This window comes from Marmota monax, unplaced genomic scaffold, assembly GCF_021218885.2.
Source record: "Marmota monax isolate L192 unplaced genomic scaffold, Marmota_monax_Labrador192_F-V1.1 WCK01_AAM20220418_F8-fsc00373, whole genome shotgun sequence".
In the NCBI taxonomy this organism is placed as follows: Eukaryota; Metazoa; Chordata; class Mammalia; order Rodentia; family Sciuridae; genus Marmota; species Marmota monax.
Window position 1 is genome coordinate 101,202 of NW_026692275.1, and position 25,431 is coordinate 126,632.

The following is a 25,431-nucleotide window of genomic DNA, read 5'->3' on the forward strand; positions in this document are numbered from 1 at the left end:
ATACTATTTGTCTCTCAAAGGAATGAACTATTGGGGCAGGGGGTGGAGCTCAGTGGTGGAGCTCTTGCCTAGCACGTGTGCGGCACTGCGTTCAATCCTCAGCACCACATTAAAAAAAATAAATAGAATAAAGATATTGTGTCCATCTACAACTGAAAATAACATTTTTTAAAAATAAATAAATTATTAAGGCCGGCATGGTGACATGAGCCTATAGTCCCAGCTTCTCAGGTGGCTGAAGCAAGAGAATCATGAGTTTAAGTCCAGCCTAAAAAACAAAGCCCAGTTAGCAAGACCCTATCAAAAAGAAAGAAAGAATAAAAGAAAAAAGAAAGGAAGGAAGAAACTACCAATTCATAAAAAGATGTGGCAGGATCTTAAATCTTATTTGAAATAGACAAATCTGAAAAAGGCTACTTATGTCTAATTACAGAACACTCTGGAAAAGGCAAAACTATGGATAGAGTAAAAAACTCAGTGCTTACCAGAGTTGAGGGAGTTGGGGTGAATAGACACAGAGTAGACAGTTATTTTTTTGCAGTAGAATTACTTTATGGTTCTGTAATGATTCATAGACATCATTGTACATTTGTTCAAATCTGTAAAGTCTTCAGCAGGAATTAACCTAACATAGACTATGAACTTTGGGTGATAATGTGTCAAAGTTACCTTACCTAATGTACCATCTCTGTGGTAAAGTTGATATGAGGGGAGGCTACTCATGTTTGGGTCAGTAGATATGTGAGAAATCTTTATGTCTTCTCTAGTTTTCTGTGAACCTAAAACTTCTCTCAATACTAAAATCTATTTAAAATGTTCAATAAGAAAAAGTGATATAACTTCCCAAGGGTGACACAAGTCATATTTCAGCTCTTCTCCAACTAGAGGCGAAAAAGGAAAACACAATCACACTCTGTACAACAGCCATCTATTTATCTGGATTTTCCTTCCTTGCTCTAAGCAAGGACTAAGTCACTTTGTCTTTCCAACTCCAGAGGCCTCACACCATGTCTGCGGTAGCAGGTCCAAATACTCTTGTTCCATTCAAATGTAAATGGAAACACGAGTCCTCTCTCACAGACTCTCCTGCCTCCCAGTTATGGAAGATCCTCAGGTTAAAATGACCCTGGAATCCTTTTTCAGAGTAATTAACAATAGAACACAGTTTCTGAACAAGATCTTTACTTGATCCAGTTAAATCCAGCCTCCCTTCTTCTCAGCCTTCTAAAGCTATCAGGTGCAAAGTTTCAATATTAGATCTTGTCATAGCATACGTACACTCAGCCCTACACATCCATAGGTTCCATTTCTGCCAATTCAACTAACTACAGATCATAAATTTTTTTTTTCTTAAAACTGTGTCTGTAATAGGTGAACTATGGATCCAGCCTTAGGTGCCCATCAAAAGATGAATGGACAAAAGTAAATGTGGTATATTTATACAATGAAGTTTTATTAAACCATAAAGAAAAACAAAATTGTGTCACTTGCAGGAAAATGGATGGAACCAGAGATCATTAAAGCAAGCAAAATAAGTCAAACTCAGAAGGTCAAGGGTTATATGTTTTCTCTCATATATGGAAGCTAGAAAGGAAAAAAGAAAAAAAAAGACTCAGGAGGGTGAAACTCATGAAACAAAGGAAGATCAGTAGAGGACAGGGACCCGGGAGTGGGATGAGGGAAGGAAATGGGGAAGTGCTAGGGAGTGATATTGGCCAAATTATATTGTTATATTGTGTGCATGTATGAACATATTAACAACATATCCCATAAATACGTATAACTACAATGCACCAATAAGAAAATGTGAAAAAAAATATGTCTGTACCAAGCATATGCAGACTTTTTTCTTGTCATTATTCCTTAAACAACACAGGATGACATAGAATTTATGTCATGTTAGGCATTATAAGCAAACTAGAAATGAATGAAAGTATGTGAGACAATGCACATAGATTATATGCAAAAACTGTACCTTTTTATATAAAGGGCTTGAGCATTCTTGGGCTTTGGTATCAGCAAAGCATCCAAATTAATCCTCTACGAATATCAAAGGAAAATGATATATTCCAGTATTCTTTTTCACACCTGAAAAGTAAAGAAGTACCTTCTTTGTCAGGGATAATAAACTCCCTCCCAGTTTCTTCAGGAAATTATGCATGTCAATTTTAAGTATGTAGGCAAAAACAGCCACCTGCCACAGGGCTGGCCACAGGTGTGGATTCACTCCCTTCGTTTCAGCACTAAAGAGCTAATACAGTGCTCAGTCCAGTTCCTGTCTTCATGAGAGCCACCCCCCAAAATGGCAGCTTTTTATCTCATGTTTGCCTCTGAAAGGCTCAGATTCCATGAAGGATGTTACTTCCTATGTCCCATGTGGTAAGAATCTGTTAATTATTCTAAACAATGAAATCCAAATAGGAAATACAGAGCAAATTCAGTTCTGGTAGTTGGTAGATTCTTTATTTGTAGTCCCACTTCATTCTCCAGTTCAGGTGCAATGATCTTTGTGAAGTATCTTAAGAAACTTAGAGTAAATAAACATGATAAATGTTGACCTTCGGGGTCTCCTTCCAGTCCTAAAAATCTACGATTTGTTCCTTCTAAAGGCCTTATATTTTCAAGAACTAAGGGTGTTTAAATAGCAAGGCATTGTAAATAATAAGTAATGGACCCTGATAAATGCCCTGAATGGAATGAATAACCAAAAGGGGAAAAAAAGGTTAGAAGATAAAAATAAAGCTGCAAATGTCTTTCCAGTTACCATCAAAGATGGTAATTGTTTTCAAGAACCCTTGAGAACAATTCAAAACTAAGCATGTTATAAAAGACAGATACCATTTCTTGCCTTCCCCAAACTGTTCTTGCAGAAGGTCAATAGTTTTACCTTCACTATTCCAAGTGTGATGAGGCATTAGGCAGCCAACTGTCCCCAACAGTATGCCGTCAAATCCTGGGATTGCAAGCAGCCCTACAGTGGGTTGTATTCTGGTTAAATGTTCAACCTGGCAATAAAAAATGTATTTTCATTTTCCCCATTATACAGAAAGGAAGTTTTACCTAGAAATTGGACAATACAGAAAAATCTAATTTATTTTTGGCTTGTAAAGTCTCCCCACAACTTCTGTATTTTTCCTCCAGCACATTCCTGAACAGTCTTTTCCATATATATATATATATATATATATATATATATATACTCATATGCATAACCACCATTTTCATTCTATGCTGTTTAGTCTCTTGAAATTAAAGTTCCCCAACACATGCAACCTCTCTAAAATTCACACGATAATCTTTCTTTGTTGTATTTCTGATTTCCATTTTCCTGAAGTCACATTCAAAAACCTGTAATTGACACCCCAGATTTACGGACATCTTTTTTTCTTTGCTTTCCCTTTTCCTCTGTCATCATGTTTTTTGTTTTTGTTTTTTGTAGAAAGACTGGCCAACATACTCACTAATGTGAAGCACATGTGGAACTTTGGAAAAAAAAAAACTAGTAAAATTGTCCATTGCTTACATTAAAAGCATTGATAGCAGACGCTATCAATGTACTGCACAGAGGTTTAGAGAACATTTGTCCTTTTTGTTCCCTTTCATGTTGCAATTGAAATCACTGACTTACAAACTAGTCCTTTTGCATGCTGGAGCATCCTCTGTTTAGACATATCACAATAACATCCAGAGTATTGAGTCCTTTTCCTGAAATAATTTTTACTTAGAAAGATAAAAAATGTAAGTGATATGTCATTTGGCAAAATGAGTAATATTATAAATGCTATTTTTGTCTCAACAAAGTAAACATTTCTGTTGCTGCTTTCTGGTACAGTACACTCAAAAAGCTAATGTTCTTGGTGTTTAAATCCACTGATATCATCTAAGTTGGTTGCTTTTACATTTATTTATTGATTGATTGTGTGTGTCTTCGGGTAGGTCCAAACATGATGTTATGTCTTCCAGCTTTTAGATTTCTAGTTCCACAAAGCATCAAAGAGTAAATAACTTACAAGAGAAGCTTGCCATCACGTCTAACTACTAAAGAGGATTTGGGCTATTTCCAGAATGTTCTTCACAATGAGACACATCAGGGTAACTATGCCATTTCTCCATAAGCATGTAAATACAGCTTGGTCTTATTAATCCTAAAAGGAAAAGCCAGCAACACAATCTTCTCAAATACTACATTTTCCTCTTTTATTTTCTAGACTTCAGGGTATAATGACACTGTACGTATCTGTCCTTTCATGAGGCCAATTTCCTCCCTGTTAATTAACCTCCATGCTAATTAGGTTATTTGAGACCTACTTATAGAGTATACAAAAAACAACAACATTTGAATTATGTCAGCAATCAAAGCCAAACAAGAACCAGAGGATACCAGTGATCAAAGCTCATCACTGAGATTCAGGGACAAGGAGGAAGAGGTGCCCTGACTTCAAAAGGCTGCATAATAGTGTCAGCAGTCATTTCCTTTTTTTAAGAGAAATTTCAGACAGAATCATCTGAAGAATACACTCCAGGAGGAAGCTTTAGCTCTAAGCCAGTGTCACTTTCCCTTGATCCTTCAATCTATTCCCCCCTCCATCCCTCCCAAATCACTGAGTCTGGAAACAAGTGGAATTGTTTGACTTGCTAGAAATACCCTGATTTGTCCAGATAAGAGAATAAAGAGCTGAATTGTTTCCTGAAGGACCCAATTGTAGTGGTCAGCTTTTAGACAAGCTCCTTTCCTTGATAAACTGTGTTAGTTAGCTTTCCATCACCATGACAAAATACATGAAAACATCAACTAAGAAAAGGAAATATTTATGTTGGTGAATGGTTTCAGAGTTGGTTTATCTGATTCGGTGCTTGTGGAGGGAAAGGCATGGCAGAGCACAGCTCCTCACCTCATTGTGGCCAGGAAGGAGAGGTATCAAGGAGGGGAAGAGGAATATTACCTTTCAAAGGGGTGATCCCTACTTCCTCCAACTCAGCCCCACCCCCTAAAGGTTCCACCATCTCCCAATAGCACCATCTATTGGGGCCAAACCTTCAACACATGAGCCTTTGAGGGATATTTCCAGATCCAAACTATAATAGTAATACATACAGCTCTAATATCGAAGCAGGTTTACATGACCAATCAGGTGATAGTACCTAATAATCCAGGGTCGACCTGCAGTTTATTCCCAGTGTTGGGTGGAGTAGGGAACTGTAGCAATTACCTTTCAAATCCCACCTTCCTTGGGCCTTTGCAAAAAATACCAGCAGCCATCCTCAACTATCAATGTTGTCAATTTCCAGTGTTTACTTACCATTCTACTAAGTTCCACAAGGCAAACAGAAATAGAATAAATATGTTCCCTATTGGCCTTTTTTTCTTTGTATTGGTGCTTTAAAATTATACGTTAAAGTGGGGTTCATCATTACATATTCATGGTAGACATTATGAGGGACAGGGTATGTACATCATGTTTGCTACATCATGTTCTTGATTTAGGCCTGCCCTTTGCTCCCCTGTTTCTAATATCCCTAGCTATATGCCCTCTTGATTACCTCATCTACCATCATCCAGCCACAACCAGCATTGCTCAGTGTTCAGCATACGCAAGCCAGAAGAACAGCCAGAAAGTGAGGAAATTTCAAACACAAATCATATCCCACTGAAGTACCATAATACTTACACTTTCACATTGTATGGTCAGCAAGGCTCAGATTTAATTAAAGCACTCAATTGCACCATTACCATTTTTGGTGACAGTTCAGGTATAAATATATTAAGCACAATTCTTTCCAGGCACAGCTTGTCAGCACTCTCCTTAAATGCCCTTTTGTCTTCTCTAGACTCTTTCCAAAGCCCTGAACTTTTAGCTTATAAATGATTAGTATCTACACAATTCCACCTTCAATGCTCAAGTTAAATTACTGTCTTTATCCTTTTTCTGGATTCCTCAGGAGTAATAAGTCTCTTCCATTGAACCATAATTCCTCCCTTTTAACTTTAATCAAAACTGCATTGACATCTCAACCTCCTTCTTCAAAGCTGACTTCTTTATATCTTCTCTCTCAACGGGCATGGACATAAGTTTTCATGTGCGCTGGACACTGAAGCCTATTTTCTTACTGCTGAATTCCATCCTTACTTCCTCTAGCCTCAATCTCTCTGTTTTTCTTGTTTCTCTGTTTTCTGTTGAAATTCTTTCCCCATTCATTTTTTTCAAAAATATTTATTGAATATCAACTTTGTGCCAGGATGTGTTCTCTAGGCTTGAAGTACATGAGTGAACAAAACAGACAACAGTCCCTACACTTACAAGTCTTATGATTCTGCTTACGGTCTAGCAGATAGAGACAAAGTAGTAGAAGGAGCATCCTAAATAAGTGTACCTAGATAGTTGCTAATACTTTAGAAAGTAAGGGGAATGGGAGAGCAATGGAGGTAGTTTCATGGAGGAAGATTTGAAAGTGGTGAGGGAATTGGCTGAACAGACACCTTGGAGGAAGAGCATCCAAGAGGAACAAAACAGGCAGCTCAGCTTAACCAAACATCTCAGGCGGAATGGCATTTAGCCTTCTTATAAAAAAGAAGGTGGCTGTATGGCCAGAGAAATGTGGATGATGGGAAAAGCAGGGATTAATGATCCTTCTTGAAATTAACCTTCCCTTCTTTACTTGATAGGCAGGGTGTCTCCCACTCAAAGTAGAATCATAACCCTCTAAATATCATAATATATGCATCTGTGTTTAGGTCTTTTCTATATGTTTTTAAAAGTAGTTATTGATTGGTGGGAATGAAAATTAGCATAGCCATAATGGAAAACAATATGAAGATTCCTCGGAAAATTAAAAATAGAATTACCTTTGGATTTAGCAATCCCACTTCTAGGTATATATATATCCAGTGGAACTGAAATAAATATCTTAGAGAGGTATCTGCACTCTCCTGTTCATGACAGGCACAATAGACAAGATATGGAAACAACCTAAGTGTCCAATGATGGATGAATGGATAAAGAAAATATATTGCTTATATACTCACACACACACACACACACACACACACACACACGGAGTGTGGGAATATTATTCAGCCATAAAAGGAAGAGAATCCTGTTACTTGTGACGTGCGTAAACCTGGAGGACATTATGCAAAGTGAAACAAGCCAAACACAGAAAGACAAATACAGTATGATCTCACTTACATTTGGAATCTTAAAAGGTTGAACTCATAGAAACAGAGTAATATGGTGACTGCCTGGAGCTTTGGGGTGGGAAGAGAGGTTGGTCAAAGAGTCCACACTTAAGATAAATTCTGGGGATCTAACATGCAACATGGTGACTATAGTTAATAAGTACTGTGTATTTTAAATTTGTCAGAGTAGTTCTTGAGTCTTCTTATCATAACCAAAGAAATGATAACTATATGAGGTGATAGATTACCTAATTATGGTAATAATCTCACAGTCTATAAGCATGTCAAATCATCACTTTGTACACAGATATACAATTTTGTGTGACAATGATATTTCAGTGAGGCTAAAAAAAAAAATAAAATAAAATTGTAGTAGCCCAGATTTAAAAGGAAATGTTGACACAGACTCCCATGCATCCCTTTCTAGAGATGTGAGCTATCTTCTTTAACTTATAATACATTTGCTGGAAATACAGAGTATTTTCATTCTGAATGGAATATACTGCATTTCCCATTGGATGCATGAGGAGAAAGCAGAGAGCAAAGTGAAACACAAAAGCAGAGTGAAACTTATACCAGAAATGGGTTTCCCGTCAGGTAAGTGAGGTGAGAAGTGAGACTTTTTTTTTTCTCCCACTGAAACGACTTGGCCTTCCCTTGTACCTATTCCTGATGCCCTTTGGGGGTCCAAGGAAATTACAAAGATTGCAGCTTTAGTAGGCAGTACTGAGAAGAATTTCATAAATAAAAGTAATTTTCTAAAAGTGTTTATTTACACACTAAGCACATACTTAACACAGAAGTTCTGTGATGTCAGAGACAAAAGATGGTCCTGAACCCAAGGAACTCACAGTCTCTCTAGTTTGGTTGAGAAAAACACATATAAACAGAATACAAATTAATAAATACTCTTGGGGTTTTTGTGTTGTTGTTGTTCTTGTTATTGTTTGTTGTTTTGCTTTTTGGTACCAGGGTTCAAACCCAGGGTGCTTAACCACTGAGCCACATGCTGAGCTCTTTTTTTGTATTTTATTTAGAGACAGGGTCTCACTGAGTTGCTTAGGGCTCTGCTAATTTGCTGAGTCTGGCTTTGAACTTTCAATCCTCCTGCCTCTGCCTCCCAAGCCTCTGGGATTACAAGTATATGCCAACACACCTGGACAAATACTATTAGTTTTAAAAGCAGAAATCCCAAGTCAGGTGCGCTCTTAGATTTCACCTCTAGAGAAGTTTCTAAACTTACTTGGAACTCTTTCTGGCATTTCTAACAGTGTTTTTTAACCTTGAGTGCATTTTGAAATCACCTGAAGGGTTTTTGATATAAGACTGCCTGAGTCCCAGTCCAGGTATTCCAATTTAATTGTTCTGGGAGGCAGTCTGGACGTGAGAATTTTTTATCTCCCTAAGTGACTCTTATGTTCAGCCAAAATTAAATGCCACTTGTGGTAGAATGAGTAATTGTCCCAAAGATGTTCGCATCCTAATCCCTAAAATCTGTGAATATCTTACTCTACCTGGTAAAGGAATTTTGCAATATGATATCATAAGCATCTTGAGATGCCTAGACCATCTAGATGTCCAGGTGGGCTCTGTGTGATCAAGAGTATTTATCAAAGGGAGGCACGAAGATCCCTAGCAGGAGATGTAATAACAAAAGGAAAAGGATGGAGTGATGTGAGGAAGAGGCTCTGTGCCAAGGAATGTGGGGAAGAGAGCAGTGATGAAGAGATCGAGGTAACAGATTCTCCCCTGAACCCTCCTGGGCTTCACAACTGTAAGAGAATAAATTTTTGTTGCTTTAAGTCATGAAGTTTGCAGCATTTTTTTTACAGCAGCAATAAGAAATGAATACATAACTGCTATAACCCAGTAAGTCTGAATGGAACATTTAGGTATTAGACCATCTGTGTATGTATTTTAAGTTCCTCAGGTAAGTCAAGCTGCAAGTCCTTACTGAACTACAGAGGGAAGAAAATATCCCTCCTACTTCCTGCCCACCCCGAGTGGGTGTTAGCAAACTGTTACTTTTCCTAAAAGCCTTTCATGACACCCTGTTTAAAATCTTAACTGCCACCCATGTGTCCTGGGAGTGTGAAGGAGCATGGGAGAGTGGGGACCACTGCCTGGTAGAGTGACATTTTCTGTGTATACTGCCATGACCAATTTCCACTATTTTAACAACTACCTTGCAGTTCTCCTGCAAATATAGCAATAATCTCTTGGGCACAGGTACAAACTGACTGCAGCATACCACACGTGGGCCTCTGGGAGAAAGATAAAGTAGGTCTCATAGCCTATTTGACCTGAGCTATTTAAGGCCCACCATGCTTAAGAAAAAAGAACTCTTCCCCTGGAGCAGCCTAGCTCACCAAGGTTTACTGGAATTTGAATGCAAAGCTCAACTAGTAATAAGGTGCCACTTCCTCTCACTCAACAGGTATTTTTTAGTGCCTTCTAGGCATTGCTCTAGTCACTAAGGATGCAGAATTTAACAACATGTCCACTTTTCTTCCAACATGCCGTACGTCCTCTTTGAGACAACTCAGTCCCACACACTATTTTAAACCCTGGGGATGCACTAGAAAAAAAAGATAAAATTAAAACATCTATCCATAAGGAAAACCTGCTTCACAGAGTTTTATTCTAATGCATAAAAAACATTTACATACAAAACTGTAAAATATAAGAACTTCAGATAGTTTATAGACTATGAAGAAATGAAACAGGGAAAGGACATGAGGGTGGCATTTGATATGTTAAATAGGAGCATGAAAGGCCTTTGGGAAAAGTCGCAATTGAATGACGACTTAAAGGCAATGATGGAGTGATCCTGGAGACACCTGAGAACACAACATCTCAGTGAAGGGAACAGTATAAAGAAAGGTCATGAGAAGAGGATACCTGGAGAATTACATTTTGAAGCAGAATAATCAAAGGCCAAAGTAATAAGAATGAGGTCAAAGAGGTAACAGGAACAGACCACAGGGCCTTGTAGTCCTTACTAAGAAATGTGGATTTCATTCTAAATACCATGGAAAGCCATTGAAAGTTTTTTACATATCTAAGTTTGTATTTCAAGTGGGTTTCTTACAGACTACACATTATTTGGTCTTGTTCTTTTTATCCACCCAAGTAATCTCTTTCTCTTTCCTTTAATTAAGAGTATTTAGACCATTCATATTTAAAGTGATGGTTGATATAGTTAGATTAATAACTACAATGTTTGGGAGTATTTTCACATCATTGTCTGTGAGGTGCTTCATAGAGCCAAGGGTGGGTCGATAGAGCCTTCTGGGGTGAGAGGAGGATTTATGGGGATACCCAACCATTTTCTGGGAGCCTCTGCTAGCTGAGCCTCTCAGGATGGGCCACCCAGGTACTTCCTGAGGCTGCCGTAAGGTGGGTGGGGTTTCCAGGATGGTTCATAGGGCTAGGTTGGTAGAGTTGCTGGAGTAGGTACTTGACTACTGCTTTGCAGACCCCTGGGTGGGCAGAGTCTCAAGATGGCTCATGCAGCAAGATCCTGGGTTAAGGAGAATACATGTGAGCTAGGCTCTTTCTCCAGAGCAGTGCAGTGGTATAGTAACACTACAGTTCTCCAAACCTTGCTCAGGGTCTGCAAGGACCATCGGTTCTTCAACAGTAAATGCCTCAGGTGCCTATAGTATGAGAGATTACTGAAGCATCCTGCCTACTTTTTCCCTGCTGAGAAGTTCTTTCCCTAGTTTGGTCTTTTCTTGTGGAGGAAAATATACCAGGCCATCTCTACTCAACCATCTTGCTGATGTCATATTTATCTGATTTTTCTGATCTTTGTCATCATATGTTGATAAGCATACATTTAAAGAATACATGGTTATCACTTATTCCAGTATTGCTTGGAAAGTTTTGCAACAGTCAGCTTGTCCAGAGATTCTAGGCTGGCCAACTGGCTTGGTCTACAGGCAGAGTTGCTGCTCTATCCCTTGGACTGGCTGGCCTTGTATCTGGGTCTGCAGGTGGGCATACCTGGAGCCCAGATCTGTCAGAAAGGACTTGTTGATTTGGTCTACTGGGATTAATCTGGAGCCTGTATCCCCAAGGCCAGTCTAAAACCAGGAAGATGACTTAGGATAGGCTTTCAGCACAAGTCCACAAAATGGTCAGGTAATGGAATGGGCCTAGAGTTTGTGTCCTCTAAGATTGGTCTGGGGTCGAAGTCCATTGAAGTGAGATCTGAGACTATGGAAGTGTTCTGTAAATTAAATCTACAGGAGTGTTCCTAGAGCCCAGTCATAGTGGCTAGACTAGAACCAAGGCCTAATGGGGTAGGCCTAGGCTATGAGTCCACTGAAACATGAGGCCACTGAGACTGTCCACATCTTAGAATGGGCTGCTACTGGGAGAGTGAGGATCCAGGGTCTACAAGAGCTAGTATGAACGGAGCCTGGAACTGCAGTTGCTGGCCTAGTGCCTAAAGTCACAGGGGTTTGTGTAGAACCTGGATATAGGAACCAGCCTGATCCATGGAGTTTGATCTGAAGCTGTGTATGTCCTACAGGGTAGGTCTGTAAGGAACAGCTTGGGTTCCAGGGTTATGGGGGCCATCCAGGAACTTGGGGCTACAAGGAAAAGTCATGGAACCAAGGTTGGTGTGGGCTAACTCAGCATGGGGTCTACTGGAATGCACTTGGACCCTGGGATTGTTGGAGTGTGGAGTTATGGGGTTGACCTGGAAGGTAAGGCTATAGGTCCCAGTTTGATAGTGGATAGGCCTATCATGTGTCTGAGTGCTGGCCTAATGTCTAAGACTAGATATACTGACCTGAGGCTGGGACAGGCTGACCTGGCTCTGGACTGGTGTAGAACCTGGAGCAGTATGAGGCAGCTTTCCATTGCTATCACAAAATAACTGAGGAAAAATGAACAATTTAAAAGGAGGAAAGATTTTTTTTTCATCGTTTGTTCTGTTGTGTTGGGGCCCGTGGTGAGGCAGAACATCATGGTGGGGAATGTGGGGAACAGCGAAGCTGATCAAACCATGGTGGCCTCGGAGAAAAAAGAGGGAAGCCAGAGTCCCAATATCCCCTTCAAGACCACACGCCCAATGTCCTCACTTCCTACCATTAGGGCCCATCTCCTAAAGGTCCCACCACCTTTAAAGAGCACCAAAGGCAGGTGACCAAGCTATCAATACATGGCCTTTGGGGAATATTTAAGATCCACACATAACAGGTAGGCCTGGGATCTGGGGCTGGATGGTGCTGGGTGGGCCGGGTGTATATATCCATAGGACTGGTAGGGGTCTTGATCCATGGGTGCTGATGACTAGGGCTGAAGAGCCTGGCATCATTCTGGGTCAGTCCTAAAGCTTTCTACTGTGGGGACCAGCCTGGGGCTGGAGCAGCCTGGAGTTCAAGGCTTCCGGTGCTTTACTGGTATGGGGTGGCCTGAAACCCAACACAGCCTTCTCTAACTAGAACCATTTTCTATATTTGTTTTCCTCCTTCTTCAATTCCTACCGTGCACACAATTAATATCAAAGTATGTGGCTCTGGTTTGTTCTTAATTGAACTAAGTTTTAAATTTCCTCAATTACCATAGAGTTCCTAGAGCTGTGTGAACACATATTGGATGCACAATAACTGCTTTTAAATTGAGAAAGAGATTCATAGCAGTTGGCTTTAGTGGGATACTTATTTTGCAGGCTAGTGAAATTTATAACAGGTCACAGACAATTGGGCTAATGGGATGAAAATTTAATTGCAAGGTTCAGTTCCATTACTAATAAAAATAATATTCTTTTAATGTGTGTATATATGTATTTATTTATCTGTATAATGTATATACAGATAAATATACCTTTTTATATACATAAAAAGGTTTTTATTAAGAAAAAAAGGTAAGTATAATGATCCTGTCCTGAATGCTTTACCTATACATTTTAATTTATATGATCAGATCTAACCTGTTCTTAAAATGGCAGCCCAGTTTTGAGGCAGCAGCATATAAATCTCAGAACAATGGAATTTGATTGCTGGAAGGGATGCAAAAGTTCATCTGATCCAATCTTCCTATTTCAAAAGTGAAAGCCAAGGTTCAAAAAAGATTAAGAGGCTTTTCCAAGATCAAAATGTCAGTATCTGGAATCCAAGTTTTCTAGATCCTACTCTAGAACCAATTCCCAACCAGCAGGAGCCAGGCACACCAGAGGCCCAACATGGAATCACAATGAGATCTTAAAGCACAGTGGTCCATGTCTTTCCCCTGAATTCTTGCTGAAATGAGACACAGTGAGATCACCCTGCTGTCTGCTCCCAAAGACTAAAACTGCAATTTGCAGATAACTATTTTAGCATGCATAGAAAATATTTATGGGAAAATTGGCTTCTTTATTGTCCTGGAATTTATTCTTTTGTAGAAACACCTATAGTATGAAAGGTGTTATACTAAACTAAATTGTTTTGTTAATACTAAAAGAGGTGACCCCAAGTGGGGGCCAATTCAATAACTATAAGTGTACATTCCAAAGAATGCTTCACATGGGAAAGGTTTTTTGTTTTGTTTTTTTTTTTAACAAAACACTAATTAACATCAATATCTGCATGTATCTACTGATTAGCATGCAGAAAATCTGACACCAATTAGTAAAACAATATGCTGACAAACACACAGCATAGATAAGTCATATTAGGGAAGCATACGGCAAGATGCTTTGGGCTCTGGCTCTGAAGGATTTTGGTACTAGATTCCCCTGGCACTGATTTGTTTTTTCATTATTGTTGTTTGCTTGTTTGTTTGTTTTATATTTTTGTTTTTGTGGGGGCTTTATTGGGAGGGGTGTTTTTAAGTTTATCTCTTCAAAGGCATACTTATACCAAATAAAGAGGATGAGTGAGAGGGTAAAACTTTCAATAATCCTGAATCATTTGCCTTGAGCCATAAGCATGAATAGGGCTTCCATACTACAGCAGATTCCTGATTGATTCTGCGACTGCCTTGTTCCTTTGCCACCCACAGGGTGCTATTTAAATCCAATTCATGGATAGGGACTTCATGTCATTTTCTTCCAAATTTCTTTTTTCTCCCTTGTTAATCACTGAAGTAGCGAATGGTGGCTGATCCAAAGAGGAAGGCTTAAAGAAGAACAGAAAAGGAGTAACTGCCCTGAAGTTGAGACTTTGGATGCCTCTACCTTTGTCTTCCCTCTGGTCATTTCACTTTCATGCACCAAACAAAGACTTTTTAAGGAATTTTTAAAACGTGTTTGCTTAAGGGTTTTTCTTTCAAAATGAAGTCTTGCTTTAAACATCTTTTTTTGTGTATTCTCTGCAGGATGGCTGGACAATTTCCAATGCTGCCTCGGCTTATAGACTCTTGTTATATTTTCTTTTTAACAATTTCCATCCCAAACACACTATAGAGTCAGCTGATACATAAAAATCTTCAGTAAGGTGCAATTTTAAGGAGAGTAGCCATGGGCAGAGCTTTGATTCTTTATCTCCTAACAACAGACAAACAGGTCCACAGAAAATCACCACCAACCTCTGAATCAGGCAGAACAAAAACATCAGATTCAAAGGCTTCTTGCCTTTGAATGAGTCTTTTTTCCTCTGTTTGTTTTTCTTTCCTTTTCAGTTCCAAGTCTGTGCACTACCTGCTTTGGCCATTACTAGGAGAACTTAACGATCACATTTCCTACAAAATTTATTTCCTTGGTCTCAAAAGCAGAAAGCATTAAAAGACAATTTGTTTGTGCCATCTCACTCAAATTTCAGTTTATCATCATATCAGAAGTTTGAAGTTTATGGGTTTCATATATAACCCTTAGATTATTTTTCCCTTCAGGATTTCCAATTGATTCTAAAAATTTTTTTTGTAGTTGTAGATGGACAGAATGCCTTTATTTTATTTGTTTATTTTTATGTGGTTCTGAGGATCAAACCCAGTGCCTCATGTATGCTAGGCAAGTGCTCTACCACTGAGCTACAGCCCCAGCCCCAATTGATTTTTTTATAATTCTAAAACATAGCCCTTTTTGTTTCTGACAGTTACAAGTACAAACGTAGAAAAAAAAGAGAAAGCATATGCAGATACACCATGATGCATTCTTTTTCTTAACAGCTTTACTGAAATAAAACTCACATGCTATACAATTCACCCATCTAGTCTTACATTTCATACAAATGCAACCACACAATATGTGGTCCTGTGTGACTGGTTTCTTTCATGTTTTGTAATGTTCTTAAGGTTTATCCTTGTTGAAGCATGTATCTTAATGCCATTACTTTTTGTGGCTGGATAGTATTTCATTGTATGGATATATTACACCTTATTGATCCATTCATCAGTTGATAGAAGTTTGGGATTTTTCCCATTTTCTAGATACAAAGAAAAATGTTGCTTGTGAACATTTGTGTACAAGTTATTTTGGAAGATACATGCTTTTGTTTCATTTTTGGGGAGGTGGTGGATATATATGTTCATTATACACTTTGGAGTAGAATTTATATATCATATGGTAATATTTATGGCTATTTGAAAACCTTTTAGATTGTTTTCCAAAGCAACTGTAGAATTTTACATTTTTATTGCCAATGTACGGGGTTCTGGTTTCTCCTCCTCCATAACACTTCTTGCCTTTTCTATATAGCCATTCTAGTGATGGAAAGTTGCACCTTATTGTGATATTGTGATTTTGATTTGCATTCCCTGGATGGCCAATAATGTTGAACATCTTTCATGTGCTTATGGCCTATTTACATATCTCCTTTCTAGAAATGTCTCCTCAGACCATTCACCCATTTTTTTAACTGGGTGATTTGTCTTTTTACTATTTGTAATTGAGTTGTAATAGTTCTTTATGCAGTAGTCTCTTCCTTTTTCTCTTATCAGAAAAATGATTTGCAAAACTTTTCTCCCATACTCTGGGTTATCTTTGCACTTGAGGGATGGCATCTTCTGAAGCACAGATGTTTTGTTCTTGATGCTATCAGAGTTGCATTATTGCCTCCAGGGTCTCACTAAACTCAAAGCAACGTAAGGCCAGAAGTTCACACTCATACCTGTGTGTTCACATCTTAGTTAAGAATCATATTAATGACTGGGGGTGGGGGTGGGGGGTTAAGAAGTACCCTGTAGTGATCTTCAAACAAAACTTCACACCAAGATATTTCAGGGCTTGTTGTGTTGTCACCAGAGAACCAACAGGAGTTGCTCTTTGCTGCAGCCACGACTTTTCCAGCTGCCAGGCAATGTTGTCTCATTTAGTTGAGCCACAGCTGCTTTTTCACAACAACAACTTCGAGGAAGGGGAACAGGCTTTGCCTCGCCAGCCAGCCTCATCAGTTCCTGGGTGGAGCTGCCTATGAATAACAGCAATGGCAATGAGAGTGGCAATGGGCAGAATGGGGGGCGGGAACATGTACCTTCTTCCTCCTCCATCCACAATAGAGACATGGAAAAGATTCTTTTGGATGCACAACATGAATCAGTACAAAGTAGATCAAGAGGCAGTTCTTACTGTGACAGTCTTTCCTCTCAAAATGGGCAGATCATGTTTGATATGGAAACGCACATCAGCAGAGACCATAGCTCTATCAGAAGAAATGGAAGGAAGTTGAAGCTTTGAAGAAAAGTTCAGACTGGGTATCAGACTGGTCCAGTTCCACCCAAGGAGTTCCACTTCAGATACCCCAAGCGCTCTGTGTCTCTAAGCATGAGGAAAAGTGGAGCCATAAAGAAAGGTGGTATTTTTTTTCTGCAGAATTTCTGAAGGTGTTCATTCCATCTCTCTTCCGTTTTCATGTTTTGGCTTTGGGACTAGGCATCTATATTGGAAAATGACTGAGCACACCTTTTCCCAGCACCTACTGAGGGAAGGAAAAGCCCTGGGTGGCCTGTGAAGTGGTGTATTGTTACAGTAGTTTATTTGAACTTGAGACCATTGTAAGCTTGACCAACTTCCCCCCTATTTTTACATCTCTAATCCAGTAACTCTCAATTCCAGTATTTTATTCAAACTTGGTTGAGGCATTTTACTAACTTTATTCTCTTTTTGGCCTGTAGGACACTTTTGAATTTCCTAACAAAATTCACGGTTGTTTAGAAATTTGCAAAGGCTTTATTTCTGCAAATGCCACCAGCAGATTATAATTTTGTCAACAATGCTATTTTCTCTTCTTAATACCACCAGAAATGGATGTGTAACTGATGTGATTCTGCAATCTGTGTATGGGGTGAAGGTGGGAGTTCATAACCCACTTGAATCAAAGTGTGGAATATGATATGTCAAGAAATTTGTAATGTTTTGAACAACCCACAATAAAAAATTAAAAAAAAAAATACCACCAGAATTAGACCTGCATCCTTCATGGTAAGAATTTTACTCTGGCAGTGCATCTACCATATCTCTCCAAATGAGATTGTTAGCAAATGATATAAAATGCTTTGTTGTTTAGCAACAAAGTCAAGGAATCTGTTTTGTTTTCTAAGACAAAGTCAAGCTTCCCAAGGCTTGACTTTGTATTTATTAAAAAAAAAAAAAAGCAAGACACAAGGAAAAAAATATCCTGGGAAATTTCTTTAAAAAATTATTTTAAACCAGCTTAGATGCCACTTTTTTTTCCTGTGGCTCTTAATAGCATGTTTTAAATTGTAGGAGGCAGGCTGTATAAATGATAGGAAATAGAGTAAGGACTAAGATACATCAGCAGATTAATACTAGTATGCTGTAATGCTGTCTTTTCTATGGTATGGAATCTTTATTTCTGATAAGAAACATCTCAAGTCTAGACATGCAAAATTGCTTTTGAGGTTTGTGTGTATTTGGTATTTTCATGTGTTAGCTGCATGTGAATTTTTCATGACTTTACATTTTTTTATTTCTTCTTTTTTTTTTCTCTAAGAAGAGAGTTGAGCGAGTTCATTTTGTGGTGTTAACATAGGCTTCTTGTTTTAAGAATCTTCACTATACTCCGAAGCCTTTAAGCTAAGGAAAATTGCTTCGGAGTTATTCCAAGCACTTGTGCAATTTTGGAAAACAGACTTGAGCTGTGGAACCATTGGCAAAGTTCTGAAAAGATGCCATTAGTTTCCTCTGGTCCCTCCCATGCTGGTGTTAACTGTGCGTCTTCCCAAGGTAGTCCCTGGGATTCCACAGGTGCTGGGGATTTTCTCACGTAACAGTATTTTCAATTATGTTAAACTCTCGACGTTCCAAAACACTCAGCAGATTCCTTCAACAACATGCTTTTTCATTTGTTTCTGAAATGTGAAGCTTTTAGGACGGAATTGTTAGAAAGCATAAGGATTGCCAATTATTTCAAGTAGATTTTATTGTATTTCAGAACATACAGCATGACTCTCAAGGATACTACTACTGTATGTTGTATATATAAAAACTATTACTGTTTGTGATATAAACATTGCTGTTGAATATTTAGAGAACTATTGTTAAAATTTAAAGCTAGAAATCTATAAATGCATCAGATTGACTCGAATAAAAATGCTATGACAACCAAAAAAAAAAAAAGATATTTCTCATCTCAGAAGCATAGCTTTATCTCCTCAAAACTTACATCTGAAGTTCACTGATTACTAGGCTCTACAAAGAAGGAGCACAAATTGAAGAGTTCAGACTCAGACCAAGGATGGACATTTGACCGAAAGAATTGATCCAAATAAGCCCTGGCTGCTATAACTGCGGCCATTCAACACTATAGGTTTTGTCCAATCTAAAGACTTTGAAATGAGAGATGCTATTTTAAAAATGCAATCAAAATCCAATAAAAAATGTGTTTCAAATTTATTTGTTTTGTAACATTAAGTCTTGAGCAGTGTTCTTTAATCAGAGAAATGAGTTGTGTTGATACTAACCAAATAAGAAAGATTCTCACAAGCCAGATTATAAGTTTGAGTTGGTTCAGTCAACGGTGCCATTGGGAGCTTTTTCAACTAAAGGAGGAAGACTGAAGCAGGTTTAATGAGTCCAAGGTATGTGGTGAGCCAGGAATGGGTCATTATACTCTTAAGTTGTCTGTCCGTAAACAGATCAATTCTCACAGTGCTTGTTGTGTTAAGAGGAATAAGGGTGAAGCAAAGGAGGACTATAGCCTTTTGTTCTGCTGCATGACCACAATATATCTCTCTGTTTTCTCCCTTTCATAACAGCCTGGATCACATAAGAGCTATACCTGAGCGTGACCACTCACAGCCTCACTGGATAGATTCAGCCTGCCAGGTGACAGGGAGTACTGTATGCTTGCTACGCATGTAGAAGCTCAGTTCCAATGCTGTTGATAGATTGTCCCAGCCAGAGATTCCCAACCATTTCTCCTGCCAGTGACAATATCACCAGGATATGTCTAACATCACCAGGAAAATATCTTTAATTTGATTGGAGTTTTGCATTCTGGATTCTTTTCAAACAAGAATATCCCCTCTCTTCCACTAAGAAAAAAAAAATGAAACAGATAAATCAAAGCAACATGCTCAGTTCTAGAATTCTACAGCCGTCTTCCAAAACAGTCCACCAGCAGCTTTGCTAGCAGAAGAAGGGCAGCTTTCACTGAAATTGTGAATATGACATTGAAATACACCTTTTACTTTTCCAACAAAAACTTCAGGATTTTTGGAAAATTATGTCTTAACTTCTTGACTGTTTTCACAAGAAAATATCAGGCTGTTGCCAGAGCAAAAATTGCTGCATTGTAGTAATAACAGCTTGGGTTCCTATAACTCTGCAAAACTTCAGGTGTTTTTGAGAATATTGTCTTTTCCATGCACCCAAGACCTCAAGAGCAAGAAATAACTCTACCTATTATAAAGACAGAAGCTACAACAAAGAATATCTCAACAACACAAGTAATGTATGACTCTTATTGCTTTATTACTATTTCTAGACTTTCTGGCTTTTAGATCACCTCTTTCCCTGATGCTTCTCCTCTCCCACACCAAAATCTAAGTAAACCATCAAGGACACAGCCTCTCCGCTCCATCGGGCAGAGATGCTGACCCTAGGTGAGCTTTTCCCTAACTGTAGATGCAATGCTGACCCTAGGTGAGCTTTTCCTAGAGGGAGTATCTCAGGAGTGTCTCTTGGGTAAGAACTAGCTACCACTTGCTCAGGTCATCTTAATCAGTGTCCAAACAAACTCATCAGGCTCTCAAAGTTCATGTTCATATATCCACAGCAGTCAGCCAGAGGCCTTAGACCTGTACAATGAACCCCGCCCCCAGACAGACAGACACACACACACACACACACACACACACACACACACACTATTGCTTTTCATTGTGCTGCCCAGAAATGGTTCCTCTTCCAGAATTACATCCTTCTTCTTTCTCCTTTTGAATCATATCTGGACATACTTAGAAGTTCTGGAAGCCATCTGTTCTACCTGGAGCCTGGAGGAGGAAGTTTGGCATGTGTGGTAGCTCTCTACTGGCTATGCTTTCTCCCAGGAAGCAAACCCCTTCACACACCTGCCTATCTTCACTCCTCCAGGCTCAGTGAATCTTCCAAGGACCCTGGTCCATATGCCTAGGACCCAACCCATTAACACAGACAGTGAAGCTATTTAATGAAATGGGCAAGAGTTATGGATCCAGCAGATCCAAGTCTGAGTTCTGGCTCCAGCATGACTAACTTGAGTAAATGACATAATCCCCAGGGCCTCGGCGTCCTCATCTGAGAAACAGCAATACTACTTTCACAGGTCTTGGTGATGACTAACAGAGATAAGAGATGCAAAACCTTGAGTATAAGGCCTGAGACTGAGGCCTAGCATGCAGGAAGCACTCAGTAAATTAGTGTGATATGATTATTAATACTCAACAGATGGTTTCCAAAGTCATTGCGATTACATGAAACTGTACTTTTCCATAAATCCACCCACAAGTATAGACCACCTCAGAAATCATTCTGTATCCAGGATCTCCCCTCTGACAGCAAGCTACCAAAGGTGAGAATCCAGTAACAAACTACAGGAATGGTGGCAGCACACCCTGATTAGGCCCTCTCTATTAAACTCTTAAAAGTTAAGTGAGCAAACATAAGCATCTACTCCCTTTTATTCAGTGATGCACTTACTAGGAACCTACTGGGTAGAAGACACAATGCTTTAAGGCTTGTAGAAAATACAGAATGGATAAGTATGCTTGTTTTTTTTTTTTTCAAGGAATTATCACCTACTGAGGAGCTGCACATGGAGTTCAATGTAGTCATGACAGACTAAAGGCCATCCAAGATGACACATTCAGAGACCCCCCCCCAACCCCACCCCATGAAAGCACAGGCCTTCTGCAGAACTTGAAACAGACATTTTAAAGATTGACACCTGGTGGATATGCCTTGGGCACAGAAGAAAAGTACAGCAAGAAAGAGATACAAACACTGATTTTTCTGGACAGAGAGACCGGCAATCTTTGTCCCTTGACTCCATACCTGTTGGACTTTCTGCTGGGTGTGAATGGAAAGGGTACAGCTGCTGAATGCTTTCATTTTTATACACGTGTGCTTCTTCTATCTACCTGGGCTCAAAAGGGCCCTGAAACAAATAACCAAGGCTGTTTCCCTTAGGAGGCTCAGATCCTTCTAGGTATCTGGTAGTGTCTAGCCCAGGGCTCTGCAGCCTCTTACAAGAAAGGCCAAGATGACTTCTCTTAACAAAGAAGGAGTTTGCACATTCTTTGGAAAGTATCTTATGAAGCAACAACAACCAAAAAAAAAAAAAAAAAAACAACCTGCAAGAGACAAGGTCAACCAAGGGCATGGACAGGATCTTTGGAACATATGGATCCATTTGGACAACTCAGTTGAGCCATGAGCAAATTCTGACTGATGGTACCCCGTGGAGCCTCAGCTCCTTCCTATCAGCCTGCAAGGGAGTTGGCTCTTCTTTCTCCACTCCTGGTGAGGCTACAAATGGCAGCCCCAGTCTGGACAGGGGACACCCCTCTGCTTGCTCCCAGATTAGAAGAGGCATTGAGCAACTCTTCTCTGGCCTGCTGAGGTTCTCACAGAGGGGGCCTAAGTTTAGAGAACAGCATCTGCTACCCTCTCATTACTCAATCCCAGCTCAACAGACTCAGGATCCACATCCACCAGCCTGGAAAACTCCTCCAATTACACAGCTGGTGGCCCTGTCAAGAAGTGGAAGCATGTTCACTGGTTTTGTCCTCCAGCCCAGCATTCACCAGACACATCCCCTCCACCTCTCCCCACAGCACCTTCTACACACTGAAGCCAAAGAGGCTTCTAAAACAAAGCGCCAATCACTACCCGGCTTCAAAACCTTCTATATCTCTGCCAGACTTCAAAATAAGATCCAAACTCCCTGGTTCAAAGTATAATGCTCTTCCTGACCTGCTTTCACCCTCTTTCCAGCTGTGTCCTGCTATGTCCTCCTCTTTCTCTAGGCCATAGCTTTCATGCTGAATGCTCTCCAGTCCTACAAGCACATTATTCTCCCTGTCTACCTCCCCTTGTGAAAATGTTTTCCTCTGAATATAACACAGTCTACAACTCTAACCCCTCATCCTCTTGCTCAACAGAACTTTCAGGGCTCAGCTAAATACTAATTCCTGGCTGGAATGCATCTTTTTCGGTCCCACTCCCAACCAAAGATGAAGTAAGGTATCCCCCTCGTTTGAGTTCCCAAACCACCCTGTACTTCCCATAGATGATCATGCAGTGCGTGGTAATGTGCTTATTATTTATTCATCTGTATTGATCATCATTCCCCACTCTCCACACACACACTAGATGTTGGGCTCCTTGACAGCAAGACTTTGCTAGTCACCACTATCAGCATGTCCCTTAACCTAGCATGGTCCTTGATACGTAAGTGTGTAGTTTATAAAAATGTATTGAATAAGCAAATGATAGCAGAGTGAATCAGCATTAAAATTTAATAAATGGTGGCTAGGTATGTGGCGCAATAGGAAAGCACTTGCCTAGCATGCACAAAACCCTAGTTCAATGCCCCCAAATACACACACACACACACACACACACACAAACACACACCAAATAACTTTCTTAAAAATAGGTAAACTTGGATCAAAAAGGTTCTAATAAAGCATCCAATTCAAACTTCCTTCTTTTACAGATAGGGGAATTGGAGCCAGAGAAATTAAGTGATTGCCTGGTTGGCAATTAGAATCCTCACCTGAGTGAAACTCAGATTGTCAGGATCCAAGAAGAGCTCTTATAATATCAAAACATTCAAGAATCCACCCCAGGAACTACAAATTGGTGCAACCATTATGGAAAGCAGTGTGGAGATTCCTCAAAAAAATTGGAATGGAACTACCATTTGACCCAGCTATCTCACTGCTCGGTTTATACCCAAAGGACTTAAAATCAACATACTATAGTGACACAGCCACATCAATAAAGTTTATAGAAGCTCAACTCAAAATGGCTAAACTATGGAACCAAACCAATATGTCCTTCAACAGATGAGTGGATAAAGAAAAGGTGGCACATATACACAGTGGAATATTACTCAGTCTTAAAGAAGAATGAAATTATGGCATTTGTCAGTAAATGGATGGGACTGGAGAATAACATGCTAAGCAAAATAAGCCAATCCAAAAACCAAAGATTGAATGTTTCCTCTGATAAGCAGATGCTAATTCAAAATAAGCAGGGGGTGGCTAGGGAAGAATAGAGATGCCTTGGATTAGACAGAAGGGAGTGGAATGAGGGAAAAGGGAATGCAGGGAGAAAAAAGAGTAGAATGAATCAGACATTAATATCCTATGTGCATATATGACTACAAAACCAGGGTGAATCTATATCATTTACACCCAGAAGAATGAGAAGTTATACTCCAAATTTATGTATGATGTGTCATAATGCCTTCTACTGTCCTGTATAACTAATTAGAACTTAAATAAAAATTTAAAAACAGAATCCACCACAAATGGGATAATTTCTTCTTTGGGGACAGGATCCTTAAACTTTATTCTCAAATCAAACTAATATTCAGAAGCACAATGGTAGCAATGTCTCCAAGGGGAACCCCATCTTGAACCTCTTCCGTTGGGTATAGCATATGAGGTATATACTCACTTTCAGGATTTCATGCTTTTTGTTCACGTTTTTCTTGCTCCATGTTGAGGGATGAACATGGACAACTAGACTGATCTGCAATTACAGCATCTTGAAACCCCTTTTATAGTTTAGCATAATAAAGAGCAGCAAGAGAAATCTTGGGCTCTCCCTCTCAATTCACTGCTGATGTATTGAGTAATCTGTGGCATGTTGATGTATGATAATAGTATCACCTGTAGGAAAAATTAATAATATCACATTTGTTTCCTGTGGCAGTTTAGCAGCATATTATAATCCAAATTGCTAAAACTTGGTAAAATCGAGTGGATTCAATTTCATAAACAATCTGTCTGGAAGCTGAGCTGAGCTCCCAGGTTCTTCCCATGCTGTGGTGACCTGAGAGCAGAAGAAGATTAGTGCCCCCCATACTAGGCAGAAGCTGGACATCCAGAGGCCCTGATTATTAAGTACCAGCTGATAGTGGTGACTCCTCCCATGAATAGTAATATTATACTACCCTTTGGATTCAGTAGGTAGCTTTGGAGTGATTGCTTGTTGTGGTGGTTTGGATATGAGGTGTCCCCCCAAAGATCCTGTGTTAGTGCGGGAATGTTCTGAGGTTAAATGTTGGGTTGAGAACTGGAGACTAGTCAGTCCATCCTAGTTTACATGAACTGACTGGGTGGTATAATCCTAGGCAGGTGGGGTGTGACTGGAGGAGGTGGGTCACTCGGAGTATGTCCTGGAAGGACATTCTCTGTGGCTCCTTCCTCTCTCTCTCTCTCTCTACTTCCTGGACATGATGAGAGAAGCATTGCTCCTCCACTATGACCCTGCCACCATGATGTTCAGCTTCTCCTTGGGCCCACAGCAATGGCGTCAGCCAACCATGGACAGAACCTCCGAAACCATGAGCCAAAATGAGTTTTTCCTCCTAGGAGTCATTCTTTTCAGATATTTTGGTCACAGAAAAAAAAAAAAAGCTGACTAACACTCTTTTCACAAAGTTACCCAGGCTTTTCTTGCCTCTGGTGTTGACAAGAATGATAATTAAAATTTGTAATTAATTTTTAAAATCAAAGTTCCTCTTTTCAAAATAATCTGTCTTTGAAAGTTTTCCTGCATTCAGGAGAACTGAGCTTTTCTCCCCTATGGGGGTTCTCTTGGCTCCATGTTAAAAGGTAGCAACACAGTCCATTGCTCAGGATCC

At 39.5% G+C, this 25,431-nt stretch overlaps 1 pseudogene; it reads left to right on the forward strand.

Moving 5' to 3' along the window:
* Window positions 1–16,410: 16,410 nt before the first annotated feature.
* Window positions 16,411–17,032, forward strand: LOC124089856 (BCL2/adenovirus E1B 19 kDa protein-interacting protein 3-like; annotated as a pseudogene).
* The last annotated feature ends 8,399 nt before the right edge of the window (window positions 17,033–25,431 follow it).